Source organism: Nanorana parkeri, unplaced genomic scaffold, assembly GCF_000935625.1.
Source record: "Nanorana parkeri isolate BGI_ZX_2015 unplaced genomic scaffold, ASM93562v1 scaffold348, whole genome shotgun sequence".
Classification (NCBI taxonomy): Eukaryota; Metazoa; Chordata; class Amphibia; order Anura; family Dicroglossidae; genus Nanorana; species Nanorana parkeri.
The window spans coordinates 1,184,740-1,201,131 of NW_017306616.1; positions in this window are offsets into that span (position 1 = coordinate 1,184,740).

A 16,392-nucleotide genomic window follows, 5' to 3' on the forward strand; every position below is an offset into this window, starting at 1 on the left:
GGGCACACACTAACCTGTTTTGCATATATAATTATGTGCTTTGTTATTTTTTCAACATTGTTTGAACTGCTAAATATGGGCCAATTTATTAAATATACTTTGTGTGTCTGTATAAATTAGATTGCACAGCTCGGTCTGAGGAACGATAAAAAACACTGCACAAGGACACTGTGCTAAATTCTGTGTTGGTTTGAGGGATATCTTTTATGATTTTTTTGAAATGGTTGGTCTGTGTTTTAAGTGAATTGATGATTGATCATGATTTTTTATGATGTTTTTTGTATGATACATGGGACACCTTTAAAGTCAAATTAGCTAGGGTCTGATACATAGGCCTCAATTCTGGATCAATTATTAGAGAAGGTGGTGTCCTGTCACAAAAATCTTTATGTTGCATTTGTTATATTCCCTAAACATAGTCTGCCCATGGCCAGGGAAAATCATGTTTTCCTGATCGCAGTGCATGTCTAAATACATCCGAACAGGTGGGAACAGCTGCTGATGCTGTCAGTATCTATTCTCACACACCTGTCAGGGCAACAGACAGTTGCCCTGGTAAACTGGTTTACCAGTGGTAAACCAGTTTACCACTGGTTTATGCTGTCAGAATTCTCAGGACAGCCCTGTTGGCAAGTGTGAATGAGCCTTATCCTAAGTTTTTCATAAAATAGATGATCACAGATGCTGACTTATTTCCCCATTTCCACACGGTGCAGAAAGTTCATATCTCTAGTGTTAATGTACTTTGTAGGAGCCGATACGGCTGCTCCACAACAGTGCTCGCGCACTTGCCTCCAGTGCTGGGTATAGGCATCCTTGAGGCTCTTCCAATTTGTTTTGATTGTTCACACAGCAAAACAAAAAACAGCAGAATATATATTTTTTTTATTTCTATCAAAAAGTACCTAGCCTTCGGTCAATCCTTGGGCAGTCTGCACTTCATATTCATTGTGAAAAATCAATGACAAGCTATGTTATCTGCGTCACCTGCTCTGTCATATGTGCTGAATGATGTGGCTATAACACAACCCACAAAGGAAGAGTGGTCTAAAATTGCCCTTCTGTCCTGGGAACGCTGCAATTTCCACATTTCTGTGGAAGCAATACATGGGAAACACGGAAACACATACTGTATGTATAATCAATCCGGTAGCTGTGGTAAGTATTTTAACTTTAAAAAAATATTTTTCTTTTGTGTTATTGGTGGTAGTGGATGCAAATTATTGCTTCTGTTACATTGACGTAGGGTCATATGGGAGCAGCTAAGACCTCAGTATTTTTGGGCACTCTTTCTTTGGCCAGATGTTGTGGGAAGATGAACTTGACCTGTCCGAGTACTCCCTTCTGCCAGGAACAAGAAGGCCTGCTCTACCCTTTATATTTGCTGGGGAGGAGGCCTTCACCCTAGGTGAGCACCTGCTAAGCCCCATTTCTAATTGCAGCCTGGATTTACAAAAGATAGTTTTCAATTATATGCTCACCAGAGCATGACAAGTTGTGGAGTGTGCCTTTGGCCTCTTTTCCAATAAACAGCATTTGCTGCATACTCTAAGTTACTTGAACATGCAGAACACAAACATATCAGTTAAGGCAGCATGTGCCCTGCACAATTTTGTTCATCAGCATGATGGCTTCCATTTTGAAGACTCCCTGAGCCACACCATAGTAAGGGCCCAACGGACCCGAAGCCGCAGCAGCACACATGGTTCAAACACGAGGGATAACTTTGCATCCTTCTTCATGTTTCCCACAGAAGAGTTCCCTGGGCCACTTGAGGCTGTTGAATAATTTGAGATAAGGACTGGAAATCTGTATACTTGTTCTGATTGTAATTACATTGTTGTTTCGCTAAATACAATTATTTGAAACAATCTGTTTGTTTTCTGTCTGTTGCACTTTATTTCAGCTAGAATTTATCGCAGTTAGAAGTACCTCCTATCATTGTACAGCATTTTACAGCATTTTACAAACATTCTGAATGTCAATGTATTTCTTCTACTGAATACAGTCTACAAGCTAATGAACAATCTACATAAACTTGTGTGAGTGTCAGTTGAAGTAAATGTTGATTTGTTGTGCTTCCCCAGCAGGGGACCGCTCAGCAGTGTATGTCCTTCCTGGATGTTGGAAACATGGGGGTTGATTTACTAACCTTATAAACACGCCACGAACAAGTATACACCTCTGTAGTGTGTTCCCTCCCAGCATGATCTACTGGTAGAATCTAGACACCTTTGTAGTGTGTACACACCCAGCAGGTGTGTTGTGCAAAGCCCTGCATGAATTGCAAGGTGATGTTGTGTAAATTAGCTCTACATTGTGTTGCTTGCGTTGATGAATGCAGGAATGTAAATGCATGAGCTAACCATTTTTGTATAAACTGTGAAGCAGCATTATATATGCATCATGTGCATGATTTTTCCATATATGGCATTAGTGGAAATATGCTTTTAGAGACTTTTTGGTTGATAAATACGTTTTGCTGTGTAAAAATCACACGCACCTAGTGCGTGCGTGTGTTTAGGTTAGTAAATCACCCCCATGGTGTCTACATGTAAAAAGTGTCACCTCATCTTTGTGTTTTTCAATGTTCAAAATGTCTAAAAAACATCATATCTCATAACTCCTGTCCCATACATCATACTGTATGATCATGGAACCTTCAGTGAAAGAGTGGTGGAACAAAGACGAGCTATCTGACATTAAACATGAGGGTTTTATGATACCGTATGGAGAAGTATAGCAGAACAATAGCTGGATCCAGAACCATAACTTTTGGATCTCTAATGTATAACTGGAAACACTTATGAGGGTTCAAAGATGATCAGCAGAAAAATTATACCTGAGATCCAGGTGATAATATGCAGTCTCCATTCACTTCCATCTGATTGGCTGGTCTCAGTTGGTGGAAACTGGTTTTGATCTTCACAATATATTAATGGTGATCGGAAATCAAGGAATTGTCACATTCAAGGGGTCCATTGACATGGGGGTGTATCCACGGTTTTCCATCGGATCCCCAGAAGCCAAACCAATTATAATTTCTGTAAGTTTATCCCTTCTTAATACTGTTTGCTTGTATGTATGTCTCATTTTGTAACTTCTTGTTTTGTGTCTTTCATTTTGTAACTTGTCATTTTGCAACATCTCATTTTGTAACTTTTTGTAATTCTACCCTTTTCTATGCACTGCCGTCTAGGGATATTAAGTATAAAATGAATAAGCTGGTTTTTGATTGCTTGATTGTATGCAAGATTTGCATCTGCCTGTGTGTCCGTCCAGCAAGCTTGAGTTGGTTGATTCTTCCTCCAGTGGTGACCAGCGGTAGTGCAGGAGACTGTAAGTGGAGGTAATTCAAGGTAATTGTGCCTGATTTAACTAACCTGTACCTGCTAGTGAGAGCAGTGTGTGTGTGTGGTCTGCGAAGCCTGTGTGTCAGTCTGCTTGAGTGCAGAGTGTATGAACTAGGAGTGTCCGGGAAAAGGTTGTAAGTTGTAAGGTCCACAAGTCTGTAAGTTGTGGGTGGCAGCAGGTTAGATTAGATCATTTGTGTGTGTACGTATTGTGTTGTACGGCCGTTCCGTCACGCCTGTGGACTGGGAAGCACTCTGGCGGTTCTCACAATGATCTGCCAGCACACTGGAAGATCTCCAAGGACTAGCAAAGGATGACATTAGCCCCCACATCGTCCAGCCCTTCCCATGTCCCTGTACCTGCTTGGTGCCCCAGCCTGCCCGCCGTCTGTGACACCTCCCACCAAAAATGGGTGGGTACGCACTAGAGTGGGCATGCACTAGGTGAATGAATGCCTTTGCATCAAACAGGAACAATGTGCTATCCTCTATTTTGATCACCAGAACTATGAGGAGGAGAGCTGCCTATGTATTAGAACAAGTGTAACTGGAAAATGCCTGAGTCACATGTTTACAGGCAGTCCCATGGAAGTCAATTGAGCCACAAATTTCAGAATTCCGCTGAAAAATAGCTCATGTACTTTTTCCAGCAAAAGCTGTTTGTCTACAAGCGACAAAATGCTCAGATGTGAACCGGGGCCATTGAAAAAATGAAAATCCTCTGAGAACTGTAGTGCTTAGTCCTTTCAGCAACAAAACGCCTAGGTGTGAACGGGGCCTAAAAGTGACATGTACCCATGTACCCATTATGGCAATGCTGTCATGTGAAACCAAGCATGTTTTCACACTCAAATGTTCTCAAATACTGGGCAACCCCTCACTGAAATCCCTAACCTCCAGAGTGACTCCATGGAAAATGTTTGGAAGAAACTAACTAAAATTCCTCCTAAAGGAAGGAGGGGTAGAGAAAAGGAGGAAAGAGAAGGAATGGATAGAGGAAATGAAAGGTAAGAAGGAAAAGAAGGCTGAGAAGGTAGGAAATGCAAAAAGTAAATGAAAAGTGAAAAAAAAGGAGATCCATTTTGCTGGACCGGATCGGGGGTAATCTGAGTCATATCTATAGTTCTGCGAACAGCAAAGCTCATGCTCCCTGCTGATTGGAGAGCTCTAGATCTGACTCTGGTTGGGTGTCAGACTTTTGCAGAGATACCACACGGAGAGCGAAGGTCCTTCTCTGCAGCATGCTGGCAGGAGAAAGACTTTTCTACTGGGGCTGTGGCTGTTTTCTAAAGACAATGGAAGATTTTGAACACCTCTTGTTTTGAAGTAGTTAAAATGTATTTAGTTGATTTAAATGGAAAGTTTAATTGGACTTTAACTCAGACATTTTGAATAAGGTGGACTGTGCTGTCCCGCAGAAAAAAAAAATGTTTACCGAGTTTATGTTGTATATCTGGGCTGCTAAGAACATTTCTTGTTGTCCATAGCAACCAGTTTGAACCCCTGTTTTAATTTTAAATCCTGGGCTGTGGAAAAAACATTTGATACTTGTTTGGATGTTTTGGGCAACAAAACATTTTTCTTTTCAGCACACTTGTCAGACATAAACCCTACTATGCTTAAAACATTATGAAATGAAATGTAAAACAACACTTCCAGGTTTAGGAGAGGTGCCCCTGGAGCTTTTTATCTCCAGGAATGTCCTTGGATTTGAATGCTGAATCGTGTTGTAATAAACGTCCTTCTTTTGGAATATTACATTGGATTCTTCTCATTTGTAAATGTTATCTGATGGTTTGAAGACATTATTTCTTGGTGATGAGAATATAAAATGCAAAAAAAACTTTTTATGTCTCAAGTGAAGATAAGTGTCATTGGCAAAAGTGTGTCCTTTTTTTAAATGATAAAAGGTAGAGAAAATCAAATTCTTGTTTGTGTGTAAAAAATGTCTTTCAGCAAGACATCATCCCAAGAAATATGTATGGGCATCCATCCCTGTCCCTGGTTCTTAGAATTTCTCTTTATTTATGGAATGTATAGTCTTTTCAATGGTCTATTATTTTTTAGATATGTTGTACATGTAAAATAGTTTAAAGCATAAAAATTGAATTGAATCATTAGGGATAGGCACCACACCCCCAATTAGAATTGTATACAAGAAGGATAAAGAAAAGCGGGGCTTTAAACGTGTCCAAACCATACAAAACGTCCATCAAACATACATGGTTTTGTATAAAATATATTTAATACATAAAGACTTGGTTGCAATTAAAATGTCATTGACATGATACAATGTTACATTGAAATCAAGCTACCTCCATGTACATGTAAAATAGAGAAACCTAATGTTACTAATTGTATCAATAATTGTTAATGTCTTAAAAAGCTTGTTTCTATATATTATTTGTTTTTCTATGTTTACACAGAGGTAGCAAATCTTGTTTATGACAAACACAGGCTCTGCTTCCTGCTTTGCAGTTTTACACAATGGTTGTGCTTTGCTGCTCCTTTTCATCATACAAGTCTGTGGGTCTGCCAAGCAACTAAAAACAATTACTGTCCTATGTGACTACCTCCATAGTTAAAGTGACCATAGACCAAAATGAACAAACGTAGCCTTACTGCAAGGGTTAGTTTTTATTTTGCCTGGAGTTGTTCTTTAATTTCTGTTCTGACTCTGGGACAGGAGGTGAAAGAAAATCTCCCCAACAAAGCAAAGGAAAAAAAAAAAAAACTTGACAGGATTTTTAACCATTTATTATCTTAATCAAATCTATAATCAAAAATGTAAAATAGTTTTGGCTTTTTGTGCACTAGAGCTTCCTCTTGTTGTCAATCTACAAATCATTATATTTATTCAACAAAAATGTGGAAGTGACTGTAAAAGTGACATAAAAAAAACAACTTAAAAAAGTATGTTTTATCCACCCTGCCAGTGCTCTTGGCAGCTCCTACAGTGTTGTAGGCAGCACTGAAATCCAAAGTGTTGGCTGGTGTTGGCTGGCTGGCTCCGCCCAGCTGTCAGAAGCAGGCTGTCGGCCGGCCAATGGCCGGCCGCTCGGCCAGCTTCGGCTTTCAGCACGGCTCAGCCGAGCCGAGGCATATGCGAGCGGCTCGCCTGAGCCGCTCGGCCATGATCGGGAGCTGTACGGGCTATTGTGAATAGCCCGTACAGCACCCCCTCGGTTCTCCTGAACCGAAGGGGTCCTGGGGCCGAAGCTAGCCGAAGGATCGGCCGAAGCTACGGCCAGATCCTTCGGCAGCTTTGTGAATAGACCCCTATGACATTTATCCCTGCCATGACCACAAGCATTTGTACGTTTTGTGACTAAAGTGGTACGGTTGTCTCTCTCTGCCCTCTAATGGTAAGCAAAGGAAATGTTCACAGCAAAACACATGCAACACTGCCTTTTTTTCATGAAAAACGAATTGCTCATGCAAGATAGAAAACATAGAATATGTACTAAAGTCAGGACATATACTATTAGTTGGAATGTTATGTAATCATTTGCAGCCAGATTTAGCCTAGGGGACAGGAATTAACTGCTTTACTTACCTGATCACCACTTCCCCTTACTTCTAAATTTATCACCGCAGCCTCCTCTCTTCTTCTCTCTGGCGGGTCTATTGACCACTGACACCATCAAGTACAATGCAGGCTCCATAGTATTGTATTTGAGCGGGAGGCTCCCAGAGCGCCCGGGAGAGTTTTCTTTTTTTTGACGGCAGCAGAGCCGCCGGACAATAGGAAACTATTGGGCGGAGCTAGCTGTCACTGCTAGCTCCGCACAATCGTTTTCTATTTACTTTTTTTAAAAGCGTCGCTGCACCAAATCGGTAAAGCAAAACAAACGACAAACGCACTCAACACACTTCGGGCCAGTCATTCACTCGGCTGCCTACGGCAGCTTGGTGAATAGTAGAACAGTAGAAAGGCATCATGGCACACTCACAAACCAGCATGTAAAACAACTTGTCTCACCACTAAGGACAATGACAGAGGTTTGGATACACGTCTTCTGCAAAGGATGTGTAAGCCGCACTGCCGCGCCAAGGCACCTCTTATAGTGTGGTCCTAACTCTAAACTATGAGAGTCTCCATCTTGGAGCACATGGGGGCAGAAGATATCAAATTGGGTGCAGGCCTGTCAGGAGGACGCCCCCACCTCCTTAAAAGGTACAGAAACACACAAGGGATCCCGCACATCCCATTGGCAGCTGAGAAACCCCATGTGTCGCTGCACCAAATCGGTAAAGCAAAACAAACGACAAACGCACTCAACAATTTGTTACCAGTTATACAGTAAGGTGGAATGTGGAGACTCTCATAGTTTAGAGTTGTAACAAATTGTTGAGTGCGTTTGTCGTTTGTTTAGCTTGGTGAATAGACCTCATAGTCTTTTGACTAAAGTGCCATTTAGTTTTAGTCATATTTTAGTAATTTTAATTGTTTTAGTCTAGTTTTAGTTGACTAATATCATAAGATTTTAGTCGACTAAATCTACAGTAGATTATACAGTATATACAATATACTCCTGGATTAAACATCGGTTAACCTGTTATTACTTATGGTATTAAGGTTTGAACATGCAATACATACCCACAATTAACTGTTGTGATATATAACATATCTTTATTTATCTTAAAATAAGATTAAACCAAGTCGTATAAAGAAACAATAATATTGAGTATTTCCAACAAAGAACCAGTAATTAGATATGCATTGATTATAACAACTTGCATATGACACTCTTCATTCTTTCAAGCAGAAGTGCAACTCTAAAATATTAAAAAGAAAAACTATACTGGCTGTAATGCCATTGCACATATTACCTATCAGCTGTCTATTCAGGGTGGCACTGGAAGGCCAAAGAGATGAGTTCTGATTGGATCTCTTCTCAGTTTTAGTTAGTCGATTAAGATGTCAATATATTTTCATTATAGTTTTAGTCATCATAACTTGGTTTTTATTTAGTTTTGGTCACTGAAAAAGTGTTGACAAAAATGATGACAAAAATTATTAATCGACGAAATGAACACTGGGTAGCCCCACAGCAAGGGAAAACTTTTATTTTTCACTATTGGGGAGGAGGAGCGTTTGGACTAGTACTCTGAAAAAATATAGCTGTCAATTGTTTTTATAATGTACAGTTAGGGTTTAACCATTTCCCTGCCAAGGTTTTTTTTTGCATTTTATGTCCACATGTTATAATCCTCATTTTAGACCTGAACATTTTTTCAAACCCCCGAGAGTTATATATTTCCTAAAACCACACAGCCTGTAGAACAAAATGGTGGCAGTTGAAAAAAAAAATGTATGTTGCATGTTGTTAGCACAATGCTTTATATACATTTCTGTAACAAAATACACTTAAATGCATAAAAACACAATATAATACTAATTTTTTAATATAATATACAAGATGAGGCTGTGTACAGTAAATAGATACCCAACATGCCAGGGTTAAAAATTGTGTGGGCCTGTAAAACAGCATCAAAATATAGTACCCCAAATTGGCCATAGGCGACGTTTTAAAAGCCTGTACTTGTCATCAGTGTATAGTTATACGTGAATATTGGCCCTAGAATTATTGCTCTCACATTATTACTATTATATAAGAAAGCTCACAAGCCCCCTATGTGACAGCACATTGGGGATGACAGAAGATAAGTGAACCTGTTGCATGAGCAAAGAACAAGTTCATTTTAATATAGTGATACAGATTATAAAGCAGACTACAATCCTTACAATACCCACATTCAATCAGTTACTGCACATTGATTGTGTGACATTTTTACTCTGGTACTATTTAACATAAATGTAAAAGCTTGGTCCATCATATTTTAAGGTATATAGCTAATTAAAAGCTACAGAGGTCATATTAGTAACCTGGGGTCACTTGGCCAGCATGTTCACTGAACTTTGTGTAGCCTGAAGTCACATGCTTGTGCAGTAGCCATTTTGAATAGGGATGTGCGTACACAGGTTGTCTCACACAGCTCAGCTCCCTTCTTCTAAGCTTTTGAACAATGAACAGGCCACATGGTCACTGGGGAGAGGAGTTGGAGGGAATGCTTATTCCTGCCTGTAGTAAACTGATGTCATAATTCTCCATTATTGTACCTCAAGGGCAGGGTATTCTGACTCCGATTGTTGTATTAGCGATTATCCCTTGCTGAGACCTCTATGCCTGGCCTGTATAAGCAATATATAATCACTGCGGACAATCCTTTTCAGATAGCTGAACTCACCAAATACTCTTTCCATCCACAAAGGTGCTTTTTTTCTTTGCATCAGGTTACAGCAGACAACAGGATACAGCAGATGAATTGGCAGCATTTAAGGCGGTCAAAGATGATAATGTTTCCAAGCATGCAATGCAGATTAACATGTGGTCCTGTTAGAAGCAGCCATGACGCTAGGAACTGACCATGAAGAAGAAGGGCGGAGCATTACACACAAGGCTAATACATCATATATGTGAGGGAAGGGAACACAGAAAAACATGTGCAACAACCAAAATTACCACTAGATGGCAGTATATGAACTTAGCCTTACAATATCCATAAGTAAATGGCTTAAGGAAAATAAACTATATAATTCTCATTTCACATTAATGTGAATATTGACTGTGGCTGTGAATACATCTATTGTGGCAGCACACAGGGGTAGGCAAATGTCGGCCCTCCAGCTGTGGTGCAACTAGGAATCCCATAAGGCATTGCAAGACTCTAACAGCCAAAGGCATGACTCCCAGAAACAGATGTTTGATGGGAAACTTGTTTTACCACAGCTGGAGCTCCAGAGTTGCCTACCCCTGCTCTAAGCTGCTGATGGACGGCTTTGAAGCCGCTAGTGTAAAGAACATCTTGTTCTTTACATGGACGGCTTTGAAGCCGCTAGTGTAAAGAACATCTTGTTCTTTACACTAGGGGCTTCAAAGCCGTGCATCAGCAGCCAAGAGCAACCCTCCAGGCATGACTGACCAATGGTAGCCGCCCACGCCCACCTGTCATTTTTTAAAACCGCTGCATTTCCCGCCCGCTTTAGGGAATTATTTCTGGTTTGACTAAGAGGCACAGGGCCTCGAAACGCGTAGCCAAACCACCCACCCACGGGACACAGGGTCCTCCAACCTGGTGCCTGCCCCAGTACTTTTTTCATAACGACCGCTGACCCATTACCATTTCTGCTCCCGTTCAGCCGACGAGTGGCAGCCTGGCCAGCTGAGCTCTCATTGCACCTGACGGAGAGTGTCACATTTATACGCACAGTCCACTTCACTCCAACGGGCACTCCAGCCACACTCATCACCCCTCCAACATCAAGGGACCCGACAAGAGCCGTGAAGCCCGGTGCTCACATTCACACAGACCAGCCACAGATGCCGCCTTGCGATCCATGCCGACAAACAGTTTTCACTTTCTAACGGCTTGATACCACCCCGTCCGTCCAAAAGTGAGTCTACATTTAGTTTTATTCAAAGATTCTTTGTTTTCCTATAATTGTCTACAGGGTCCCTCTCCCTGATTAAGTAGCTCGCTCACCCAAACCTGTTTCTTATAAAATTTGCATCTGTTGTGCACTCACCATTTCTACTGTTTTTTATCTTTTACTGAGAGTGTCTAATTACTGTCTGTGCTGGCCCAGCTCTTCCACCCCTTCCCTCAGTTCCCTACATAACCTTTTGTGTAGCAGCCTGCGGAAGTGTCAAGGGGACTTCTATAAACCAGGGGTGGGCAAACTCCAGCCTTCCAGCTGTGGTGAAACTACAAATCCCATGATGCATCTATCTCTGGGAGTCATGCCTGTGGATGCAAGAATCTTGCAATGCCTCACGGGTTTTGTAGTTCCATCTGGAGGGCCGTGTTTGTCCAACCCTGCTATAAAGTGTCACTTGAGAGACAGGTTTGTATCTGCTCGGGCTGATGACACCACAACCAAGATGGCAGCACTCAGCAACAGACTCAGGGTTTCTGGATTTCTACAAAAGAGAGGCTTTTACAGGTAAATTAGATACATAAAATACATGAATGCATATAATTGTATGGGAAGAATTTTGTTTAAAAATGGTCTGGTGACAGGATCTCTTTTAAAAAAGGCCCTAACTTTTGATTGCACAGTAAACCTATAACCAGACTATGGACTAGGGAGGAACTTTACCCCCTGGCTCCTTTTTCTTCCCCCTCTTGCCTGGTTTCCCAGGTTATCCTCAAACCCACAATACCCTCACAGCTAGGTGATTAGAAAGCTAAAAGACTGCCAAATCACTGCTGGGAGTGAGAGCAGAGTGAGCCCATTTGATTGAGAATAGGTAAGATGGTGAGGTACCAAGTATTGCTAATCCATTTTGAGTTTTAAAAAAATGTAAGAATTCATCAGAAATTTTCTCTGCTTATTAAAATGTTTTTTAGATTTGCCACGTGTTTATTACTTTCATCATATCAATACACCTAATTATGATTGTTTTAAATGGCAATGCATAGGTCAGTTTTTAGTAAGTCAAAAGTATACAACTATGTAACCATGTAACTATGTAAAACGTAACTGTTATTTAATATGATAGATTTATAGAACTGAATATATATTGAATAATATATCATTATATATTGAATGATCAGATTGAAACATCTGTGGGTACCATTGGTTTGCAGAGGTTTTCTATCAGAAATGGTTTATAATTCATGACCTTTCATAAGAGTTCCATATTTAAACTCTTTGCTTTCTCCTAGAGCTGGCACTCCTGAAAGCATCATTGTGTGTTTCTTCCAGATTGCTAATCTCAACCTTGTCATGGTTGACATGACTGATTTCTAGGGGAAACAGTGCCAAAAGCAATTACTGTATAACACAGAGTGGCAGATGAAAATGAGTTAAAGTATTCATCATTTCAGAGTCAGGTCAGTACAGGGTCTAATATTTCATTTGGTCCTGTAGTGTTTGTTACAGCTGACGATTGAGATAAAAATTCTGCCCTTAGGAGAATGGACACAAAGGACACTAGGACTATACTCCCAAACAGGGATCTGAAACATCAAGCTCTCCATGCAGGTTACAAGCTTTTTTAGATCTATCAACAACTATGTAATGCAAGTGCATGCCCGATTAAATAATAATAGATTGGGTAGTTTAGGTAGGTCCCTATATTACATGGGGGTCTATTCACTAAGCTGCCATAGGCAGCCGAGTGAAACTTTCTTTTTTTTTTTCCTATTCTGACACGGCTCCGTGTCAGAATATAAAAAAAAAGAAAAAGCAGTGTTTCTCTCCTCGGGGGTGCTGGGGCCGAAGCTAGCCGAAAAGGATCGGCCGAAGCTACGGCTAGATCCTTCGGCTGCTTCGTGAATAGACCCCATGGTGTTGACAAATCTAAAGTTAGTTGTACAAAGATTGTATAGACAGATTGTATGGTGTATAGAGACCATTAGCTTCAGGCTTAGAGTTTTGGGACGTTGGAAACTGTAGACTCAATGAGGGGAATTTATCATAGCAATTGTGAGTGTTTGAACTTGCATGGAATATATTTGACGTGCTTTGCGCCAGATTTATGTTGCAAGTGTAATGTTGTTCATAAATTAGATTAAATAGACTCCAGGAAAGAAGATTCGTAACTCCAGGAAAAAAAGCTTAACTGTCGCTTCTTCAAGAAGTGGTCTGGGGGACTTCTTAAGTAGCGATTGTTTTGTTAGGTGATGCTCCAGTTTCAGACAGCCGAAGGACAAGTGCAGTTGTAAACAGTTACGAACTTTTGCAAAACACGTGCAAAACATATGCAATCAGAAAAATAGTGCAATCTCTGGTCAAAACAGGTGCACATGCTAAATGGAGAGGTAAACAGATTTGCACATAGAAAAAATGATCTAAGAGGCTAAAACAGTTGCATTTGCTTTGAAAAATTTCCCCCATTGAGCATGCAGAAATTGAAGCTTCATGTCATTCCTACACAGTCACAGCTAGCCTAGCTGCTTCTTCTGTGCTAGGTATTGCTATAAGTATGCCCCCCGCCTCCCCTACAGTGTATATCTGACCAGAAGATATACTGTTGGGAATGATAATGCCTGCTCCCTGGAACCTTAATGGGTGAGTAGAAGAGATCTCAGTATCTTAACCATATTGAATGTCCTTTACTGACTGTTTATCATAATTGATTTGTTTTGGACTCTTGTCAGGACTATGTTTGGGATGATTTGTCCTCATTTTCTTGGAGAGAAAGGCTTTTATGCTGTATTCCTATTGGGGATATTTGCCCTCACATCCTGTCATAGTGACCAGGAAGAGAAGTGAGCAGACCCGCCCCACGTTGCAAAGATGGCTGCCTTGGATGCATAAATACACACTCAGCTCAGTGACGCAAAGCTTGGTAAAACGGTAAAGTTCTCTGCCCGGCCACTGCGCCTGTTGGCAGCCCCATGCTCAGTGAATCTGAGCCTGCAGTGTTAACAGGCCCCACGTCACTGAAGAGGCTCGGTCACAGGTTCAGTAGATGGTAAAGCCAGGAGCAGGCTGAAAGCCTTGAAGTCTGTACCTTTAAAAAAGCAAAAAACTATTCTATCCTCAGAAGTTACTCAGAAGTGGTATCTATAACCTTTTTAAAACTAGTTTGAAATGCCAGCCAAGCCAATCCCACGTGCCCCACTCAAGCGGCGGCCATATTGAGTGGGGCACGTGAGATTATTAACGTGCTGGATTAGTGTGATCCTAGTTCATTTTATTAGTTCATTGCTGTGGTGTTTTTGTATAGGGCAATGCCTTGGCTGGCGCTTGTGCACAACAATTTTCTTGGGCAAACCTCTTAGTTGTAACCAAACCGGAAGTCAGGCGGTCGCAGAACTCGATAAGTTCTCAGTATCGACAGATCACCGGCAATCGGCTTTCAGTTTAGTTTTCGGGCGTCACAGCAGGGGTGGAGCCGGCAGGAAATTCAATAGTGCAAACATGACATTTACACAGAATACACACAATACAATGTAATCTGCTATAATTACACCATAACAAAAGACTGTTCAAACAAGAAGTCACAAACCAGTTCTCTATATTTTTAAGAACCAAAATACCCCTTAACTCCAAACAGCTGTGTGGGATTAATTTTAGCTACAGAACAAAATTGGCTGAAATGACCATTATTATAGGAGGTCCCACAAGTTGCTAAACATAGAGAGACCTTGATTGTTGGATCCAGTTGCTCAACAGAGGCAATATAAAATGTTGTTTGTGTTCATATTATGTAGTAACACTTGCAATGTTCAAGAAATGGGAGACACAATCATAATGGAGTCGGACTTTAAGTATTGAGCTGCAAAATGATGTAAGGAAGTGATGCATTTATTAGCCAGAAAATAACCGGGGCCTCGTTCAGTTTGGATACTTTTACCACTGATGTCCACAAAGTAGAAGTCGGATGGCCACATGCACCCCAAAAACATCAGTATGGCATGCCTGACCTACAGTAGATGAAAGTAAGTACATATTTTAGGAGTAATTCACAAAGAGATCCAGAACATTCTGCAGGGTCGAAAAACATTTGATCACAGCTGTATTTCCATAATGAACTTGCTGGGTAAAAAGGACACATTCATCAAGCTCAATCTGTCAAGCTCAACTTCTGGCTGACATATCATAATGTTGCCTCCAATGATATAATGAGAATTAAGAGACTGACCTTTGCCAAGGTCAATGCTGAGGCCCTCAGAGCTGGTCTTTACCTTTTTTTAAATATGTCTACTGCAGAAGCATTTATTTAGTTTAAATTATAACAAAGTACTGTGTTTACAGTGCTGTACAGTAATTTGCAATATAGAGTAGCTCAATACACTAGGCTGTAATCATAATGTGCCATGATGAGCTAAAATTAGCTATTTTCAGCTTGAGAGCTAAAATTAACCATCATTATGACACGGCACACACGGTATATCGTAGAGAATATTTTGGCAGTGTTATGTGTCAACAAAAATTGGGGTCAGTTAACAAAGCTTTGCAGCAAGTGTGATGAGCGATAACAAGCAGTATCTTTATACATAAATATTGCACTGCCTAATTCACAGAAGGCATTACCTTGTGTTATCAATACAAATACCACATGCCATATTGCAGTATTTTGTGGTATTGTAATAAGTCATACAGTATGTTCACAGTCATTACAATACAATCGTGTATAAAAGCTTAACCCTATTGCATGTTTGCCTTTTTCACAATCTAATACAAAGAAAGATCAGTACACGGTGTATCACTATGAACACAGCTGGTCTATTTCACTAAACAGGCACAAAGAGCACAGCTATAGGTATAGAGCCAAAATGTTTGCTAAAGTCAGTGGAAGATGAATTCTAACTGAAAACTATGGGTTACTGCAGTTAGGTCTTTTCCTTTTTGAATAAGCCTAAGTAATCTTGTAGTTGTAAAAAATTAGTTTTTTAAGGTATGAGTACCCTCTAGTGGTAACAAAGGCACATAATCTAAGACATTCATGGCTTGTCAATGCTCAGTATTCTTTTAATATGACTTGTATGCCTCCTATATAAGACCTGAGAACATCAACCATAAACAATTGAAACACACACAAGTCAAATAATTGTTAGGTAAAAGTAGTATCTAAAAACAGTAGCACCTGAATAAGGCAGCTAAAATATAAGCTGGTTGATTGCATATATACCCATAGAACATGAATATAGAAGAAGCAGGGGTAGGGTAGTAGTAGTAGCAGTAGTCAGCAGTTGTAGTAGTAGTAGTAAACGGTCCATCCAGTTTAACCTATGTGTGACTTTTCCACTCCAGCCTTCTCTAGGGTTGCCACCTGTCCAGGATTCACCCGTACAGTTCGGGTTTTGAATGCTGTGTCCGGGTTTCATGGCAGCAGAAACCCGGACACAGGATGCCAGGCAGACAGGGGCAACCAAAATTAAGATAGGGGCCACTGGCCCCCCACTGAAAATACTCTCGACTGTGATATTTACATATGAATGGCCGGCGCTATTTACCTGTGAATAAGCTGTGACTTATCCCCCAAAAAAAATGTCCGCACGCTGCTGGAGTGTTCGGATT